The sequence below is a fragment of the Schistocerca americana genome, chromosome 5 (genome assembly GCF_021461395.2).
Source record: "Schistocerca americana isolate TAMUIC-IGC-003095 chromosome 5, iqSchAmer2.1, whole genome shotgun sequence".
In the NCBI taxonomy this organism is placed as follows: Eukaryota; Metazoa; Arthropoda; class Insecta; order Orthoptera; family Acrididae; genus Schistocerca; species Schistocerca americana.
The window spans coordinates 217845477-217865520 of NC_060123.1; the positions used below are offsets into that span (position 1 = coordinate 217845477).

The window sequence follows — 20044 nt, forward strand, 5'->3', positions numbered from 1 at the left end:
TCCTACAATTCGATATAAGTAATTACATGTCCAACAAAGGTGGATAAGGACAGTAGGAGCCTAATTGATAACTGATCAATTAACTGATTGATAAACCTCAAAACAAGAAAATTACTATATACCCAGCAAAAAATGCTCTCTCTGATCACAATGTACAGTTACTTAGGATAAATAAGATAGTGCCATACATTACAGACACTCCCCAGTGGAAAAGAGTTAAAATAATTTGATTCCAGGACAACATTTTTAAGAATAGTTTACAACAGATAAACTTGGATGAAACTTCTAATGAATCAAATGGTGACAAAATTTAATCTATTTTATGATAAATTCATATCATTACTTCAAAGTAGCTTTCCACATAAACTAATGAAAGACATTAGACAGATACTTAAAAACACATGGATCAGTAGAGGAAATAAAATATCTTTTGAAATGAAAAGGCGATTGTATTTGTTGGCAAGAACAAGTCAAGATCCTGCAGTACTTCCACAACACATGAACTGCTCAAAATTATTAAGAAAAGTTATTTTAAAAAGGAACATCCACATTATGTCGGAAATAAATAATTCTGACAATAGACATAACACTGCATGGAATGTAGTAAAATGAGAGATAGAAAAGGGTAACATCACTATTAATTTAAATGGAAGGCCTATAAATGATCAGTCACAGGTAGCAGATATGTTTAATAATCACTTCTTAAACATAGAAGAACCTTCCTTCTGAAATTAAGAAAATTATATATTTGCTCAAAAATAAAAACTAATCTGCATTCAATGCGAATTCCAACAGAGTACTATACAATAAGCACTGTCGTTTCTGAAATATGTAATGCATCACTAAGGGCGGGTGATAAGAGAGAAGTCGATAACTAACAACCCATTTCTCTATTGACATTAGCCAAAGGTTTTGAGAAGGTCATATATTCCAGAATAGATCCCACCTGAGAACAGTAGTATCCTCAGTAAATCACAGTTTGGCTCAACTGAGCATGTCATTTACACATTCACTCATCAAATTTTACAAGAACTAAATAGCAAAATAGCACCAGTTGATACTTCCTGTGGCCTACCTAAAGTATCTGAATGTGTGGAGTACAATATTCTCCTGGATAAACTGAGGTATATGGAACTGATGGTATAGCAAACAAGCGGATCATGTAATATCTAACTACAAGGATATAGAAAGTTGGACTTAATAATTCAAGCAATGTAAGAAAGGGACATTCTTCTGACTAGAAATAAAGCGTAAGCCTCAATCTTAGGTTCCCTATTGTATCTCAATGTAAATACCTTCTGTCTAATGTACAACAAGCAGAATTAGTTCTCTTTAAGGATGGCACCAGAATTTTAATCAATCCAAACATACAAACAGCAGCAGAAGAAATGGTAAAAAATGTTTTCTGTGAATGGTCTCAATCTCAATTTCAAAAAGACAACATTTTCAGTTCTGTACATCCAGAGGTACTAAAATAATGACAGATGTAACACATGGTGAGGAAATAACAACTAGGGTGGAAACATCAAAATTTTTAGTTGTCCACACCGGTAAGAATTTAAACTGGACACAGCATATTTTGGTACTCCCAAAACTTATTTCAGACACATCTGAACTGCAAATCCTGGAGAGAGACAAACAGTAAGCTGACACATTTTACATATTTTCATTCAAAAATGTCACACGGAATAATGTTCTGGGGTAACTCAACTTTAAGGAAGTAAGTGTTCATTGTTCAAAAATGTGCTGTAATAATAGTATGTGGTTTTCATCTATGATCCCTTTGTAGACATCTGTTTAAGGAGTTAGGCACTCTGACTACTGCTTCGCAGTATATTTTTTCCCCTGTGAACAATCCAACAAGTTCAAAAGGAAGAAAGATGCACATAATTACGAAACCAAAAGAAAAAAATTATATTCATTACTTTACATTAACAAAAAAAAAAGAGAGAAAAGGAAAGAAATGGGTGTACAATGCTGCCACCAAAATTTCTGATCACTTACCCAATGATATAAAATGTTTGACAGACAGCAAAGTTACATTGGAAAATAAGCTTCCATTTCATACGAGAATTTATAATTCTGCAATGATTAAAAGGTACAGCGTGGAACCAGAGTAGACAGAGAATGGTAAGGACAGAGTAATATTAAAGGACAGGATACTGAAATTGTGGGGAACTTCAAATACCAACGCAGTGAGATAATGGTGACCGAGGGTGGTGGCAGAAATTGGCAAAAGGATATAACAGTACAATGCATTTTACCAGTGTATGAGGGGCTTAGTCTGAGGAAGAAAGATACCAATGAAGTTAAGGAAGTGATGTTCAAGACATATTTTACTTTACAGTACAGTTGACCTATGCAGTGGAGACCTGGACAACAGTGAGAAGAAAGAAGAGTAGAATCCAACCCCAAGAAACGAAACTCTTAAGAAATATGTTAGGAAAAACAAAGATAGAGACAGCCATAAATGAAGATTTTAGGGACAAAACTGCAGTAGAAAAGCTGAATAAGAGAACTGAGAAGAACAGATTAAATAGTTTGTACTTGTAAAGAGAATGTAAGATGGAAAACATAAAAATGAATGATGGAAGCCAAGTTCGAGGACATGAGGGAGATCCAGAGCAAGCTGTTCTGCTTCAATAAAGACCAGTTTATGGTGATGGAATCTGCACTAGAACAAAACAGTCATAAAAGAAAAATAGTGGAAAAACATGGGAAAATGGATCTTAAATGTTTCAACCCAGCCTGATGCTGGATGAAGAGGAAACAAAAACAACAATGAGTACATAAAAAACTATTTGCAGATGATCAGCATGTAGCTACATTTTCATAGGAATGTGTAATATGAATGTAAAATGACTTGTTCCACATCATTATAATTAATGATACAAATGATCCATGGAACATGAAACTAACTCAAGGGTTGTCATCCACATATGTAGTAATGAGATATTTACCCAATTACTCTTTGAATTTCAAAAGGGTCACTCTACTGAGACAGCTATTTACACATTTACTGAGTGTATAACAAAAGCTTCGAATGATCAAATATTACCATTTGGTATTGTCTGTGACTATGTCAGTCACAACACACTACAAGAAAAGTTATGTTTTTATGGAATACATAGTTCAGCAAATGCCTGGTTTATTTCTTATTGAACAAACAGAATGTGGAAATTTATCTTAAGCTGTTAAAATCATCTGCTGGGGGATAAATTACAATGGGAGTCCCACAAGGTTTGATCCTTGACCCACTACCATCTTGGTGGTCAACTGAAGTTTGCAGTACCACCCCATTCACTTTTAGTGACATCATCATGGTGCAACATATCTGAAATAGTTGCATCTGCAGAAAGCATGTTAAGAGTATGTGATGATGCTCTCTAGTGTGGCATATTTATGTTTCTAAATTGTTTGTGTACGACGTTTATGATACACAGGACTGCTTTAGTTCTGTTGTAAAAATAATATTACAAGTGTTTGTGGTAAGTCATTTTGATGTTTGCAGTTATGGGAATAGATTCATTTCAGGATCTGGAATTATTAGTGTGGTGAGGCATTTATGTCTGGAGATTTAAATCTGTGCTTTTTTTTTTGTTAGTTATGATTAGGAAAATGAAGTTCACAGGTAATTTGCTGTATGCCCGCGGGTCATGACTTGTTGACAGAAATTAAATTCTTTCATGTTTGTGGGGACCCTACCAGGGGACGCTGTCTTATCATAGGCACCTTCAGTGGTGGGCAGGGGCGTTTGCGTGCTCCGATTAAGCCGAGAGCTGAGCCGGCAGTAGCATAGCTACTGGCAGAGTCACCCAAGCGCTGGATTGGTCTCGACAGAGAAGACAGGTGAAGTGTGTCCCACAACATAGAGTGGAGGGGGGGTGGGGGGCCTCTATAGGTGTAGGGAAGCCAACCCTCCTAGAGGAGTGAACCCTAAAAAAAATCGAGGTCCTCCAAGATGGGGGTTGCGCGTGAGTCTAACAACCTCACCCTGGAAAAAAACTTGTTATAGAACCAAAGGACAAAGAAAGACGGGTGGATGTAACAGGTAAACGGCCTTGGCAATGGAAACAGCACACGAATAGGTGCTGGAATGTGAGAACACTGAACATGCCTGGAGGACTACAAAATCTGAAAAAGGAAATGAAGGAATATAATGTGAATAGTAACATCTGGGACACACACTGTTTTACAGCTGCGGAAGCAAAGGCGGCACAGGTTTTCTGGTTGATAATTCTCAAAAGGCTGCCACAATGAACTTTAAGTCTGTTAGCAAAAGACTCTGCGTATTACAAATGAAAGCCCGTTTCTTCAATATATCTTTCATATGTACATATACACCAACAGAAGATGCAGAGTCGGTGGAAAAAGATGTATTCTATGAGCAACTGGAGCAAGAAATAGCAAGGCTGGCAAAGCATGATGTTAAAGTGGCCATGGGGCACTTCACAATGCTCAAGTAGGAAAAGAAATTGCATACGGAAAAATAGCTGGTAAGGAGAGTCTATGTGAAGTCTCTAATGATAACAGTATCAGACTAATTGATTTTGCCATGAACAATAACATGATTATTAAAAGCACATGAATGCAAAGGAAGGATATAAGGGAAGTTACATGGAGCTCCCCAGATGGGATCACAGAAAATCAGATTGATCACATACTCATAGATAGACAACTTGCTTCAGATATAGAAGAGGTGGATAGCTGTCGTGGTGCAGATGGGGATAGAGATCATTATTTGGTAAGAATCAAATACAGACAGAGGATAGCCAATTATAGACAGATCAAGAAAGCTATCACACTAAGGTTTGATGATACCAAGTTAAAAAATGATGAAAATATAGTACAACAGTATAAAACTATCTTGACAAATAGACTTAATGAAGCCGAAGACCAGCCAGGAGAGGATATTGAAGAAAGATGGGAAACGGTTATAGGAATAATACATGAGACAGCTGGAACTATATTGTAGAGGAAGAAGCAATCGAGAACCCAGAGATGGTTTGATGAAAACTATAGGAGGAACATAGAAGAAAGAAATGAGGTAACAAAAAGAATGCTGCAGAGGAGAACTAGAGGTACTGTAGAAGAGTACCAGGAGAAGAGAAGGGAAGCAGATAAGGAATGTAGGAGGAAAAGGAGAGACTCTCAAAAACAGTGGACTGATGAGTTAGAAGAGAGAAGTACTGCTCAATAAACAAGGAAATTCTATATTAAATACATAAGGAAAGGATTCCAACCCAGAGCAGTCTTCTGTAAAAATAAGGAGGGAAATCTGATTGGAGGAAAAGAGCAGACTTTAGACAGATGGGTAGAGTATTTTAGTGAACTACTGAATGCAGAATCGGAAAATGAAGGTGGGGTAGGTGCTGGTATGGCAAAAGAGGTAGAGCAGGGAGTACACAGAGATGAAGAGCACCAGGGATCAGTAGCAGAACCTGCACTGGAAGAAGGTAAAGTTAGTATCAAGACTCTTAAAAACAATAAAGCTCCAGGAGAAGACAATATTACAGCAGAAATGATAAAATATGATGGAGAAAAACTAGTAAGGATTTTGCATCAGGTTATAGTGGAAATATGGTGGAAAGAAAATATGCCGAAACAATGGAGCACTGCAATACTCTGCCCTATACATAAGAATCATGACAAAGCTGACTGTGGGAATTATAGAGGAATTGCACTATTCTGTCTAGTATATAACATATTAGGAAAAATCATGGCTGGACAGTTAAGAACATATGTAGAAGAGTATCTAGGAGACTACCAGTGTGGTTTCAGAACTAACAGATCCACTACAGACCAGATTTTCACTATCAGATGGATCCTTGAAAAATGTTATGAGTACAACACCAATGTCCACCAGCTGTTCATTGACTTCAAACAAGCTTATGATAGTATCAAAAGGGATCAACTTTGGAAAGCAATGTAAAAGGTAGGAGCCCCTAACATACTGATAAGATTGGTTCAAATTACTTTAAGAACAGTATGCAAAGTAAAGATCAAGGGCACTTTATCAAAGGCATTTGAAGTTAACCAAGGACTGCGACAGGGTGATGTGCTCTCCACTATTCTGTTTAATGTTGCCTTGGAGAGTGTAATGCGAAATACACAAACCAACAACCCTGGGGGAACACTGTTTAATACAGTGGCTGAGGAGCTTGCATATGCAGATGATATTCATTTGTTATCCATAAGGAAACAGGACCTCGAGGAAAAGCTTGAAAAAGTAGAAAGATATGGTGGAAAGATGGGGCTGACCATTAACCAATTAAAGACCTAGTATATGTTAACATCTAGGAAAAGCTATAGTAAGGAGAAAAAAGCATGACTTTGAATGGAAAAGAATATGAACGGTGTAAGAGCTTCAAATATCTTGGGTCACTGGTAACTGACTATAATAATATGAGAGAAGAAACATATGCAAGAATTGCAGCTGGTAACAGGAGCTACTTTGCACTGGTTAAAGTGTTTAAAGCAAGGAGCCTTAGCAGGGATCAGAAGCTGACAGTGTATCACACAGTAGTTATACCTGTGGTGTTGTATGGTTTGGAGACCTGGACTATGACACGTCTTGCTGAGATGGGAAAGGAAGATACTTAGGAACATCTATGGGCCAGTGAATGATAGGAATTTTTGGAGAATCAGAAATAATAAGGAGATCAGAGAGTTGTACAACAAACCAGATATCGTGACTGAAATAAAGAGTAATAAGACTGCATTGATTGGGACATGTAGAAAGAATGCTGGAGAACAGAACAGTCAAGACAGTTTTCAAAGGAAAACCCGGTTGATGTCGTATAAGGGGCAGACCAAGGACCAGATGGCTAGACAAAATGGAAGAGGACTTGAGAAGGATGGGAATGAGAAGATGGAAGAGCCAAGGCAGCCACCAGAGAAGAGTCGGCGGAGGTTGTCCAGGAGGCCAAGGCCCAACAAGGGCAGTAGTGCCAAGGAGTAGTAGTAGTAGTAGTAGTAGTAGTAGTAGTAGTAGTATGTTTGTGGGGAAGGTATGAGATTAACCAAAGCTACTGTTGCTCAGTATGGTAAAGTATGTGGAGAAGGTATTAGACTGGGCAAATCTCTTGCATCTCGGACCATTCTATGTGGAGAGGTTCCCAGTTTGAGAATTCTAGGCTGGCCATTCGAGACAGTATGTTGATGATATGATATATATATCTGTGTGTGTGTGTGTGTGTGTGTGTGTGTGTGTGTGTGTGTTTTTGTCTGCACTGTACAGATCAAGTGAGGCCAAAGCCCTCAATTCCAGTGTCATTCTGCTAGTTTCACTTTATTTCTGCAATGAAATATTTTGCATATTATTTGTGCCTACCTGCATGTGTAATGTCATATCATGATTGCCATATTGTATAAGCTTGAAACTGGTATGTCTGCCATCTTGATGATGTCCTAAGTCAAAGTCAATGTATGGTACTACAATCTTCAGTATCCTGTTCTTGGTTTATGTTAATGATCCACCATTTCATTTGTATTAGATCCATAATTAGCCCCATTTGCAAATGGCACAACCATTCTTCTGAAGACAAGCTAAAAAACATCAACATAGAAAATAATAAACAATATGTTTGTGAAAATTACTGTTTGATTTTTTACAAAGGGTTTAATTTTAAACTTTGGAAAAAATATAGATTATCCATCTCACCACCTATTTACATAGTGTGCCAACAAAAAATAATAAACAGGGTTGAATATTCTAAATTCTTAGGTATGCGTATTGATAAAAACTTGAAAGCAGAAAAAGAGTTTAGGTTCAGTTGCATCTGTCATAAGAATAATTGCCAACTTTGTTGGTAATCAACAGAAGTCTGTAAGATAACATATTTTCATTCACTGGAATAATGTTCACGGGTAACTTCTCACTTTAGAGTTATGAGCAGCTTTCACTCATATAAATTTCACAAGCCTGTCTCTAAGCAGCTTGGAATATTAGCCACATTCTCATCCTACATGTATTCAGTTATGAAATCTGCTTTCAAAAACCCATCTGAGTTAAAAATAAAATAACAGAAATATTCACACATACACCACTAGAAGGGAAAATGTCCTGCATTACCCTATGGTGAATCTATCTTTGGCACAGAAAAAGGTGGTATATGCAATTGTAAAAGTGGTTTATAATTTACCTAAAATAAAATGGCTCACAGATAGCAGAGGTGTTTTGAAATGTATATCTAAGATGTTTCTCCTCAACTACTCTCTCTATACTTTAAATGTAATCTTGAATGCAAACAGTATTTTTTTACAGAAAAAAATCTTGTATCTAGCCAGAATGTCGTCATATGAATATCACATTTTTTTACTCACTGGAAAAAATAATCACAGAATGGCAAAAATATATCAAATGTATCCAAATTAAATAAAGGAAAAAGAGACACTGTGTAACGTTTGGCCTTTGTAGATGACATGGTTACATTAACAAACAAAAATGATAAAGCCAAACTACCATGAAATCTATAAAACCAGTCTCCAAATTTCCCATAAAAAACAAATCTCAGGATACAGACACGAAATCAACAGGAAAACCATCACTGGAAGCACAGGATGGAAAAATCCCACAGGTCTCTCACCTCATGTACTTAGGAGAGCCCATCCAGCCCACAGGACTGAACACGATCTTCATCAATCTGACAAGGAATCACTACCACAAAAGAATGGTACCTCATAATGCAAAACTATGACACTATACCATGATTATTTTGGAAGGAGGAGGAGTTTAGTGTTTCATGTCCCGTTGACAACAAGGTTATTAGACACAAAGCACAAGCTCGGATTAGAGAAGGATGGGGAAGGAAATCAGCCATACCCTTTCAAAGGAACCAGCCCAGCATTTGCTTGAAGTGATCTAGGGAAATCACGGGAAACCTAAATCAGGATGGCCAGATGCGGGATTGAACCATTGTCCCCTGAATGCGAGTCCAGTGTGCTAACCACTGCGCCAGTTCACTCAATGATTATTTCAGAAGAAGCCTTGTATGCAGCAAAATCCACAGTAATTAGAAGGTTGACAAAAAGTCTTGAAATTTAGAAACAAGAACAAAAAGTTCTTAGAAAAACCTATGGTACTGTTCTCCAAGCTGGAACTTGGGTTTGTCAACCTACAGACTAACTCTATGAAAAACAGTTTAATTTGGGAAAAGATGTCACGTGTTTGGATGGGTGAAAACAGACTCACTAAAACATTTTTTAACGTCATAAATGCAGCAAATTAAAGGCCAGTTGGATGGAAAAAAAGAACACAGGAAAACCTGGAATGATTGAAAATTTCAGAAGGAATTATGGACAAAAAATAATTAAAAAAATAAAATTAGATACTGGAAAATTGAACAAATCTCAAGAAAAGAAATAGGGAAAAAATGGACAGACCAAAGGAAGCAAAAACACAGGGAATTAATAAGGAGGTTTTGGGAAGAAGGAAAAAAAGAAAACAAGTGAAGCTGTCAAGTTCATATCCTCTCCTACAAGGGAATAATTGGAAAATATATATATTCTATGTTTGATTCACTGACATTTTTATCGCCAACATTAATGGAATAGTAAAATATGTGCTGCTGAAAGAATCAGATTAGCAAACGAGACATTAAAAGTAGTTTGGCTAGTTCCACGTTCCATGAATCACTTGCAAGATAAATCATAATGATGTGGAATGAGTCATTTTATATTCATATGACAAATTATTTTGTAAAAAAAGGTTACACGTACATCATTTGCATGTGTTTTTATTTTTAATTTTTTTTACAGCATACATATGTGAGTTAGTAATTCCTACCCACACCTTTTACACATTACAATAATAGAATTCATACTACAGAACAGGAGTGGTCAACAGGATACTTTATCAGCCTGTTTTCAAATTTTACTTTGCTTTCTGTCAGACATTATACATCACTGGGCAAGTGATCAAAAATTTTGGTGGCAGAAAAGACTCAATAATACTTTTTTGGACATTATTTAGCCTGCTATTACATCTGTTGCCGTATGAATGTTTGGACTGATTGCAACAAATGGCTCTGAGCACTATGGGACTTAACTTCTGAGGTCATCAGTCCCCTAGAACTTAGAAGTACTTAAACCTAACTAACCTAAGGATAACACACACATCCATGCCTGAGGCAGGATTCGAACCTGCGACCGTAGCGGCCACATGGTTCCAGACTGTAGCGCCTAGAACCGCTCGGCCACCCCAGCTGGAGATTGCAACACTATTCTCAACCAGTAAGGGGGAAAGATATGACAAACCACGGTGTCACTATACTATCAAGCCCATAAAATCTTGGTATATCTAGGAAAATATTGTGATTAACACAGTCGAATGCCTTACATACATCACATAAAATGCCAAATAGCGCAATTTTGTTATTTAATGCTTTTAATATCTGGTGAGTGGACATTAGAGAAATAGCTTGAATGTGGTTCACAGAACCCTCTGCCAGGCACTTAATTTTGAATTGCAGAGTAATCATGTTGGTGTATATGTACCGAGGATATCATTATTGCTCAGGTTGGATACTATTCTAGAATATACCTTCTGAAAAATTTATTAACTGGGCAGCAAAACAACTTACAACTGCCAAAATAGGGAGGATACAAAATGTAGGCTGATAACAGAGGGAAAAGCATTTCTGAAAATGAGAAATTTCTTAAGACTGAATATATTTCTGACACGGATAAGTATCTTCTTAGGGTTTATGACTGGGATGCAGCCTCAAAGGGGAAGCAAAACACATTCAAAAATGTGTTAGGTACTTCTTATCGGCCAGTAATTTGCATTGGCTGAATAGGTTACAGAACTCATACCTACAATGGTCCCAAACAAAAAATTAATTGTGCAAATGCATACACCACTAAAACACCACAAAATCATAGGTTTACATCCATGAGATCTGAGACTGGAATGTGTATTTGGACAAGAGTCTGTCTAAAAAAACCAGAAAATGGTATTAGTACACCAAAGCTGTAACAAAAAGTGAAAACCATATTACTGTGTATTTGCAGAATCAACATCATTGGTTGCATTTATACAACTGCACTCTACTGATCATAAAATGGTACTGAACCCTAACTCAAGAGTAGTGAATAAGGACTATGCATCATAACATGAAATGATTACATATGGCACAAAAAGAAACACTGCATACATTCAGTTGTGACAGTTAAGTATAGCTGTTTGTTTATTTTGTAATGGTCACAGGTTCAACTAACTACAATATCAGCAAAAAAATCAAACAGGCTAAGTCAAGGGCAGTACAGGACACATATAATTATAATATATTCCTGAAATTGTATGGGGGTGATCTGCAATAACTGATGAAAACTTCACAAGCCAACATCGCTAAAACAAGTATTCTTATTGTTTGATGGGTTTCAACAGTCATGTTGTCATTATCGGATCATATGCTTTAAAAAATTATAACACATTGTCTAAAGTTCTAGGATCGAAACCAAGTGATGCTCTTAAATGTATTTTCCAGCTCCTCAAAATAAATTTTGACAACTGTTTCCCATCCGTAGTGATAAAGAATCCCTGAGACACACTTCAAAGTAAAATAAAAATAGGTCGGGATAAACCATGGTACACTCCCAAGCTGGAAAACATTAAGTGTATTATTTTGCTGTCATATGACTCAGCTAAAACAGCAACAGCTGCCAGGGCCAAAGATATGTTTCATTCTTATTATCTGAAAGATACAAGAATGTAAAGGAAGGAACCAGAAGCAGCCATATAATGTTAGGTTTCTTTCTGATGCCCACAACCCATGCAAAGCGGGCATCAGTTAAAGAATACAGGAAAAGCCCTGATTCCCCATTAAATGCTTGCAGCCCTGATGATTTTAGCAGACATTTTATTGATGTTGTTGGGAATAATGTGGCTGGAGTAATAAATTTTAGAAATTGGTATTACAAGCAATATAAAGCATTAGCAACAGTTACGCCTTGACGAGGTGGAAGATCACAGAGTAGTTGTTGTTGTGGTCTTCAGTCCTGAGACTGGTTTGATGCAGCTCTCCATGCTACTCTATCCTGTGCAAGCTTCTTCATCTCCCAGTACCTACTGCAACCTACATCCTTCTGAATCTGTTTAGTGTATTCATCTCTTGGTCTCCCTCTACGATTTTTACCCTCCATGCTGACCTCCAATACTAAATTGGTGATCCCTTGATGCCTCAGAACATGTCCTACCAACCGATCCCTTCTTCTAGTCACGTTGTGCCACAAACTTCTCTTCTCCCCAATCCTATTCAATACTTCCTCATTAGTTACGTGATCTACCCATCTAATCTTCAGCATTCTTCTGTAGCACCACATTTCAAAAGCTTCTATTCTCTTCTTGTCCAAACTATTTATCATCCATGTTTCACTTCCATACATGGCTACACTCCATACAAATACTTTCAGAAACGACTTCCTGACACTTAAACCTATACTCGATGTTAACAAACTTCTCTTCTTCAGAAATGCTTTCCTTGCCATTGCCAGTCTACATTTTATATCCTCTCTACTTCGACCATCATCAGTTATTTTGCTCCCCAAATAGCAAAACTCCTTTACTTCTTTAAGTCTCTCATTTCGTAATCTAATTCCCTCAGCATCACCCGATTTAATTCGATCACATTCCATTAGCATTGTTTTGCTTTTGTTGATGTTCATTTTATATCCTCCTTTCAAGATACTATCCATTTCGTTCAACTGCTCTTCCAAGTCCTTTGCTGTCTCTGACATAATTACAATGTCATTGGCGAACCTCAAAGTTTTTGTTTCTTCTCCATGGATTTTAATACCTACTCTAAATTTTTCTTTTGTTTCCTTCACTGCTTGCTCAATATAGAGATTGAATAACATCAGGGAGAGGCTACAACTCTGTCTCACTCCCTTCCCAACCACTGCTTCCCTTTCATGTCCCTCGACTCTTGTAACTGCCATCTGGTTTCTGTACAAACTGTAAATATCTTTTCACTCCTTGTATTTTACCCCTGCCACCTTCAGAATTTGAAAGAGAGTATTCCAGTCAACATTGTCAAAAGCTTTCTCTAAGTCTACAAATGCTAGCAACGTAGGTTTGCCTTTCCTTAATCTAGCTTCTAAGATTAGTCGTAGGGTCAGTATTGCCTCACGTGTTCCGATATTTCTACGGAATCCAAACTGATCTCCCCCGAGGTCGGCTTCTACTAGTTTTTCCATTCATCTGTAAAGAATTTGCGTTAGTATTTTGCAGTCGTGACTTATTAAACTGATAGTTCGGTAATTTTCACATCTGTCAACACCTATTTTCTTTGGGATTTGAATTATTATATTCTTCTTGAAGTCTGAGGGTATTTCGCCTGTCTCTTACATCTTGCTCACCAGATGGTAAAGTTTTGTCAGGACTGGCTCTCCCAAAGCTGTCAGTAGTTCTAATGGAATGTTGCCTACTCCTGGAGCTTTGTTTCGACTCAGGTCTTTCAGTGCTCTGTCAAACTCTTCACGCAGCATCATATCTCCCACTTCATCTTCATCTACATCCTCTTCCATTTCCATAATATTGTCTTCAAGTACATTGCCCTTGTATAAACCCTCTATATACTCCTTCCACCTTTCTGCTTTCCCCTCTTTGCTTAGAACTGGGTTTCCATCTGCGCTCTTTATATTCATACAAGTGGTTCTCTTTTCTCCAAAGGTCTCTTTAATTTTCCTGTAGGCAGTATCTATCTTACCCCTAGTGAGATAATCCTCTACATCCTTACATTTGTCCTCTAGCCAGCCCTGCTTAGCCATTTTGCACCTCCTGTCGATCTCATTTTTGAGATGTTTGTATACCTTTTCGCCTGCTTCATTTACTGCATTTTTATATTTTCTCCTTTCATCAATTAAATTCAATATTTCTTCTGTTACCCAAGGATTTCTACTAGTCCTCATCTTTTTACCTACTTGATCCTCTGCTGCCTTCACCACTCCATCCCTCAAAGCTACCCATTCTTCCTCAACTGTATTTCTTTCCCCCATTCCTGTCAATTGTCCCCTTATGCTCTCCCTGAAACACTGTACAACCTCTGGTTTAGTCAGTTTATCCAGGTCCCATCTCCTTAAATTCCCACCTTTTTACAGTTTCTTCAGTTTTAATCTACAGTTCATAACCAACAGATTGTGGTCAGAGTCCACATCTGCCTCTGGAAATGTCTTACAATTTAAAACATGGTTCCTAAATCTCTCTCTTACCATTATATAATCTATCTGAAACCTGTCAGTATCTCCAGGATTCTTCCATGTATACAATCTTCTTTTATGATTCTTGACCCAAGTGTTAGCTATGATTAGGTTGTGCTCTGTGCAAAATTCTACCAGGCGGCTTCCTCTTTCGTTTCTTACCCCCAATCCATATTCACCTACTACGTTTCCTTCTCTCCCTTTTCCTACTGACGAATTCCAGTCACCCATGACTATTAAATTTTCGTCTCCCTTCACTATCTGAATAATTTCTTTTATTTCATCATACATTTCTTCAATTTCTTCGTCATCTGCTGAGCTAGTAGGCATATAAACTTGTACTATTGTGGTAGGCGTGGGCTTTGTATCTATCTTGGCCACAATAATGTGTTCACTATGCTGTTTGTAGTAGCTTACCCGCATTCCTATTTTCCTATTCATTATTAAACCTACTCCTGCATTACCCCTATTTGATTTTGTGTTTATAGCACTGTAGTCACCTGACCAGAAGTCTTGTTCCCAGAGGACATAGTAAAAATCGTGAAAGATTTTAAATGCTCCATTTGCAAAGATGTAAAGACCAGAGAAAAATTGTGTCACAAAATTTTAACCTTGGATAACTGATGCCAGTAGGAACCAAAATTACTAATGTTGTGTAGGTCGACAATGTACAATTTTTAAACTACGGAAACTTGGTGCCACATACTCCAATTGGCAGTGGGATTGCCCTTTTGCCCTTCGTCGGTTCACGGGCAGTGCTATGGTTGTCCGAGTTCACACATGCAAACATCCCTCCCACCTTCACTGCCCCAACGTGATACACACACGTGTCAATTGGTAGAATGCTGTATGTCTCCACCTCACGTCAGAGGCATTCACATGCAAGCTTCGCTTCGGAGCACACACATCACATGCGATTTACTCATACAGTAAGCAGCACAGTATTAGTTTGAAGAACAATGAGATATGGTTTTTATTTATGGACTAGCTGATGGTAATGTGCATGAAGCTCGACGGTCGTATGAGGAACATTACCCAGAAAGACACCACCCACACCTGCAACCATTTACAGCAATTCACCGGCTACTTGGCGAAAAAGGCTCGCTTGCAGGATATCATGGTGATGCCGGAAGACCTCGAACACAATGGGATATTGCATTTGGAAAGACTGTTTCGAGGAATGACGGGACAGTATCCATTTAGTTTCCACCCTGTCCAAAGCCAAAATCCTGTGGTGGACAATGAAGACAGGCTAGGGTTCTGCTGTTGGTTTCTGCGACATGTTGCACGAGATCCCGACTTCCCCGCCACTGTGTTGTCTACCGACAATTGCACCTTCCATCAGGATGGCCTTTACAACACTCAAAACATTCATTACTAGGCAAGGGGAAATCCTAATGTCACATAAGTCCACAGACACCAGGAACGATTTTTGCTCAACATTTTGGCAGGCACTGTGGGTGACCATTTGATTGGGTCAGTCCATCTACCTCCTCGACTTGCCAGGGCAAATTACCATCACTCCTTGCAAGAAACTCTACCCGACCTACTGGAAGATGTTCCCCTGGACATAGGGCTATGCATACGCTTGCAGCACGATGGGGTGCCCGCACATAACAGTCATGCTGTGCATGGATATTTAAACGATCTCTTTGACGGCCTGGTAATTGGCAGAGGTGCTCGTAGGACATGGTCCCCACAATCACCAGCCCTCACGCCACCAGACCTTTTACTGTGGGGATTCTTCGAGGTTCCAGTTCAAACACCCAGACACGACCCACCTAGAAATGAAGAGGAATTAATGGATCGCATTCAACATGCCACCAATCACATCAGAGGTATGCCAGGAATCTTTGAAAGAGTTTGGCGAAACACTGTTCGACATTACGAAGCTTGTGTTGCATCCGAGGATTGCCAGCTCGAGCATCTGCTTTAAGTAAACAAGGTCATAGCTAGAAAAAAGGCCCTTCTCAGAACCGACATAATTTGTAAAAGAATTTCTGTATGCGAACTGACAGCTGTTGATGGGTTTGTTCCCGGTACGTCTTACCATGACACTACAATGGATATGTCGGGATCCCGGCAGATTCGCCTCAAGAGTGGAAGGCTGGTGCACTACCACAGAGCATGGGGGCCACTCAGATACATCACGATCTCCGGCAGGCAAAGCATTCACAGTCGTGTGTTGCCTGGAGCATCCGGTAACATGGCAATCCCACAGCCAATTAGAATGCATGGTGCCAAGTTTGCGTAGTTCAAAAATTGTGTGTTGTCAGCCAACACAATATAAGTAATTTTGGTTCCTACTGGCATCAGCTATCCAGGGTTGAAATTTCGTGACACAATTTTTCTCCACCCTATATATGGCATGATGTGTGCTGAATTGAAGAAAACAGTATTTGACATCGCTGAAACCTTGGTTGCTGCCATTAACCAGTGCCTTGGGGTTGGTATTTTTGCAGACTTCTTAAACCGGCAAAGACAGTACCAGTGTATAAACAAAGTGATCGTAACAGTCCAGCCAGATATAGACCAATTTCCATAATACCTATACTAGCGAATGTGATTGAAACTATAATGACGAATCAACTGTTGTGTTATTTCAAAAACAACAGCCTGTTCCTGGACAACCAACAAGGACTTTGAAGAGGTAAATGTAGATTTACTACAATGCTTGGTGTAATAACAAAAATAGTGGATGCATTTGAAGAAAAGAACTGCAGGGCTTCAGTTCTTTGTAATCTAAACAAGGCATTCGATTGCATTTTTTGTAAGATACTATTAGAAAAATTAACTCTTACAGTATAAAGGGTGTCACTTTTGAGACTGTCATCTTACCTAAGAGACTGGTGGCAAAGTGCCTGTATCCAAGTTGGTTGGTTTAAAGAGGGGGGAAGGGACCAAACTGCATGGTGATCGGTCCCTGTACCCAGGGAGCAATGTCTTGTGAAAAAGCACTTGAACACTGTGAATCACACAGCTCCATACTTGTCCATCTGCTGTTTTTAATATTGGTCAATGACTTAAGATGTGACAGCCATGCTCTGGTCTTTGCAGATGATACAACATTAATGACTAAGCGTAGAAATTCAGCTGAGGCACTAAAGGATGACAATATTCTTTTTGAAATAGACTAATGAGTGCGCTCAATCAACAGCCACTATATTCTGTAAATGAATTTTTCTCTATAAGTAGGATTCTAAACTGGTCAACATGATACCATCACATGTGAAGCCACAAACTGGAAACATTTAAGAGCTGTACAGTGTTGTTTACTACCATTATTTATAACATCAGTGTTGTGTAATGCTTCTTGTCCGTTATCCAACTTTTAGTAGTAGTTTCAAAATATAAATGCTAAGATGTGATGTAATCTATTCGGCCATGGAGGGTAAACGATGCTCACTTAGTAATAGTAATATTTTAACGCATAAGATCCGATGATGACAGCATGCCTCTCTCGAATCTTGCACTATGAAGTTTTCTGCTGTTAGCAGTTCATTGGTAATCGTGTCACATTTCCTTTGTAAAATGATGTTTACTACGCCAACGGGTAAGTAACGCTAACGCTAACCGTCTTGGTAATAACCAGCGGCCGAGAGCAACCACAAACTGTTGGACTGAACACCAAGTTCAGTAAGCTAGCAATTATTTCTATGCAATAAATTACTTTGATTCTAACACTTTCAAATGTGGCGCCAACCAAACCAAGGAAAATTTGTGACGTCAAATAGAATCTGATGCCTTAAGTGATGAAAAAGGCGTTCAACAGGTGCAAATTTTAACTTATTCATCTAGTACAGACAATGGATCACGGTTTAAGCTTATGTCGAATATTGAGAGATCTATCATGTCAACATAAGTTAGCACGTGCTACTGCCAACCAAAAGAACAAAAAAACAAAGCATAAATCCAACATACCTCTATACACAAGTTGACACCTACACAGTAACAAATATTGAGCCTGTTACTGCATAACATTAATAACAAGTCCTCCTTGCCTGTACACAAACCACACGTTCCCACTGTCTCTCACACGCAGTGTATGAGTGTACACATCTCAGAGATCACACTTATCGCACTGTGCTTGTACCACAACAACCAGTGTTGCCAGATCCAAAAAAATAAAATCGAAGGTTTAATAAAGCCGGGTTCACACCTGCAACGAAGGTGTCGCCACAGCTAGCGGCATACTCCAGTTAAATGTGTAAACTCCCAGTTTTTAGTGGCGCAACTCACGAGACGCATCTTTCGTCACGTCACAGAAAGTTCAGCTTGATTGTATTTTGTTGAGCCACTTTCTACATCTACATCTACATCCATACTCCGCAAGCCACCTGACGGTGTGTGGCGGAGGGTACCTTGAGTACCTCTATCGGTTCTCCCTTCTATTCCATTCTCGTATTGTTCGAGGAAAGAAGGATTGTCGGTATACCTCTGTGTGGGCTCTAATCTCTCTGATTTTATCCTCATGGTCTCTTCGCGAGATATACGTAGGAGGGAGCAATATACTGCTTGACTCTTCGGTGAAGGTATGTTCTCGAAACTTTGACAAAAGCCCGTACCGAGCTACTGAGCGTCTCTCCTGCAGAGTCTTCCACTGGAGTTTATCTATCATCTCCGTAACGCTTTCGCGATTACTAAATGATCCTGTAACGAAGCGCGCTGCTCTCCGTTGGATCTTCTCTATATCTTCTATCAACCCTATCTGGTACGGATCCCACACTGCTGAGCAGTATTCAAGCAGTGGGCGAACAAGCGTACTGTAACCTACTTCCTTTGTTTTCGGATTGCATTTCCTTAGGATTCTTCCAATGAATCTCAGTCTGGCATCTGCTTTACCGACGATCAACATTATATGATCATTCCATTTTAAATCACTCCTAATGCGTACTCCCAGATAATTTATGGTATTAACTGCTTCCAGTTGCTGACCTGCTATTTTGTAGCTAAATGATAAAGGATCTATCTTTCTGTGTATTCGCAGCACATTACACTTGTCTACATTGAGATTCAATTGCCATTCCCTGCACCATGCGTCAATTCGCTGCAGATCCTCCTGCATTTCAGTACAATTTTACATTGTTACAACCTCTCGATACACCACAGCATCATCCGCAAAAAGCCTCAGTGAACTTCCGATGTCATCCACAAGGTCATTTATGTATATTGTGAATAGCAACGGTCCTATGACACTCCCCTGCGGCACACCTGAAATCACTCTTACTTCGGAAGACTTCTCTCCATTGAGAATGACATGCTGCGTCCTGTTATCTAGGAACTCCTCAATCCAATCACACAATTGGTCTGATAGTCCATACGCTCTTACTTTGTTCATTAAACGACTGTGGGGAACTGTATCGAACACCTTGCGGAAGTCAAGAAACACGGCATCTACCTGTGAACCCGTATCTATGGCCCTCTGAGTCTCGTGGACGAGTAGTGCGAGCTGGGTTTCACATGACCGTCTTTTTCGAAACCCATGCTGATTCCTACAGAGTAGATTTCTTGTCTCCAGAAAAGTCATTATACTCGAACACAATACGTGTTCCAAAATTCTACAACTGATCGACGTTAGAGATATAGGTCTATAGTTCTGCACATCTGCTCGACGTCCCTTCTTGAAAACGGGGATGACCTGTGCCCTTTTCCAATCCTTTGGAACGCTACGCTCTTCTAGAGACCTACGGTACACCGCTGCAAGAAGAGGGGCAAGTTCCTTCGCGTACTCTGTGTAAAATTGAACTGGTATCCTATCAGGTCCAGAGGCCTTTCCTCTTTTGAGCGATTTTAGTTGTTTCTCTATCCCTCTGTCGTCTATTTCGATATCTACCATTTTGTCATC

The 20044-nt window shown here is 38.9% G+C and overlaps 1 protein-coding gene across 1 annotated transcript in view; it reads right to left on the bottom strand.

Moving 5' to 3' along the window:
• LOC124615518 (probable RNA-binding protein CG14230) overlaps positions 1 to 18256 on the bottom strand; it is an 80641-nt gene extending 62385 nt beyond the window's left edge. Inside the window, 2 exon segments of the mRNA XM_047143479.1 lie at positions 7334 to 7548; positions 18121 to 18256. The gene's annotated coding sequence lies outside the window, so the exon portion shown is untranslated.
• Positions 18257 to 20044: the final 1788 nt, after the last annotated feature.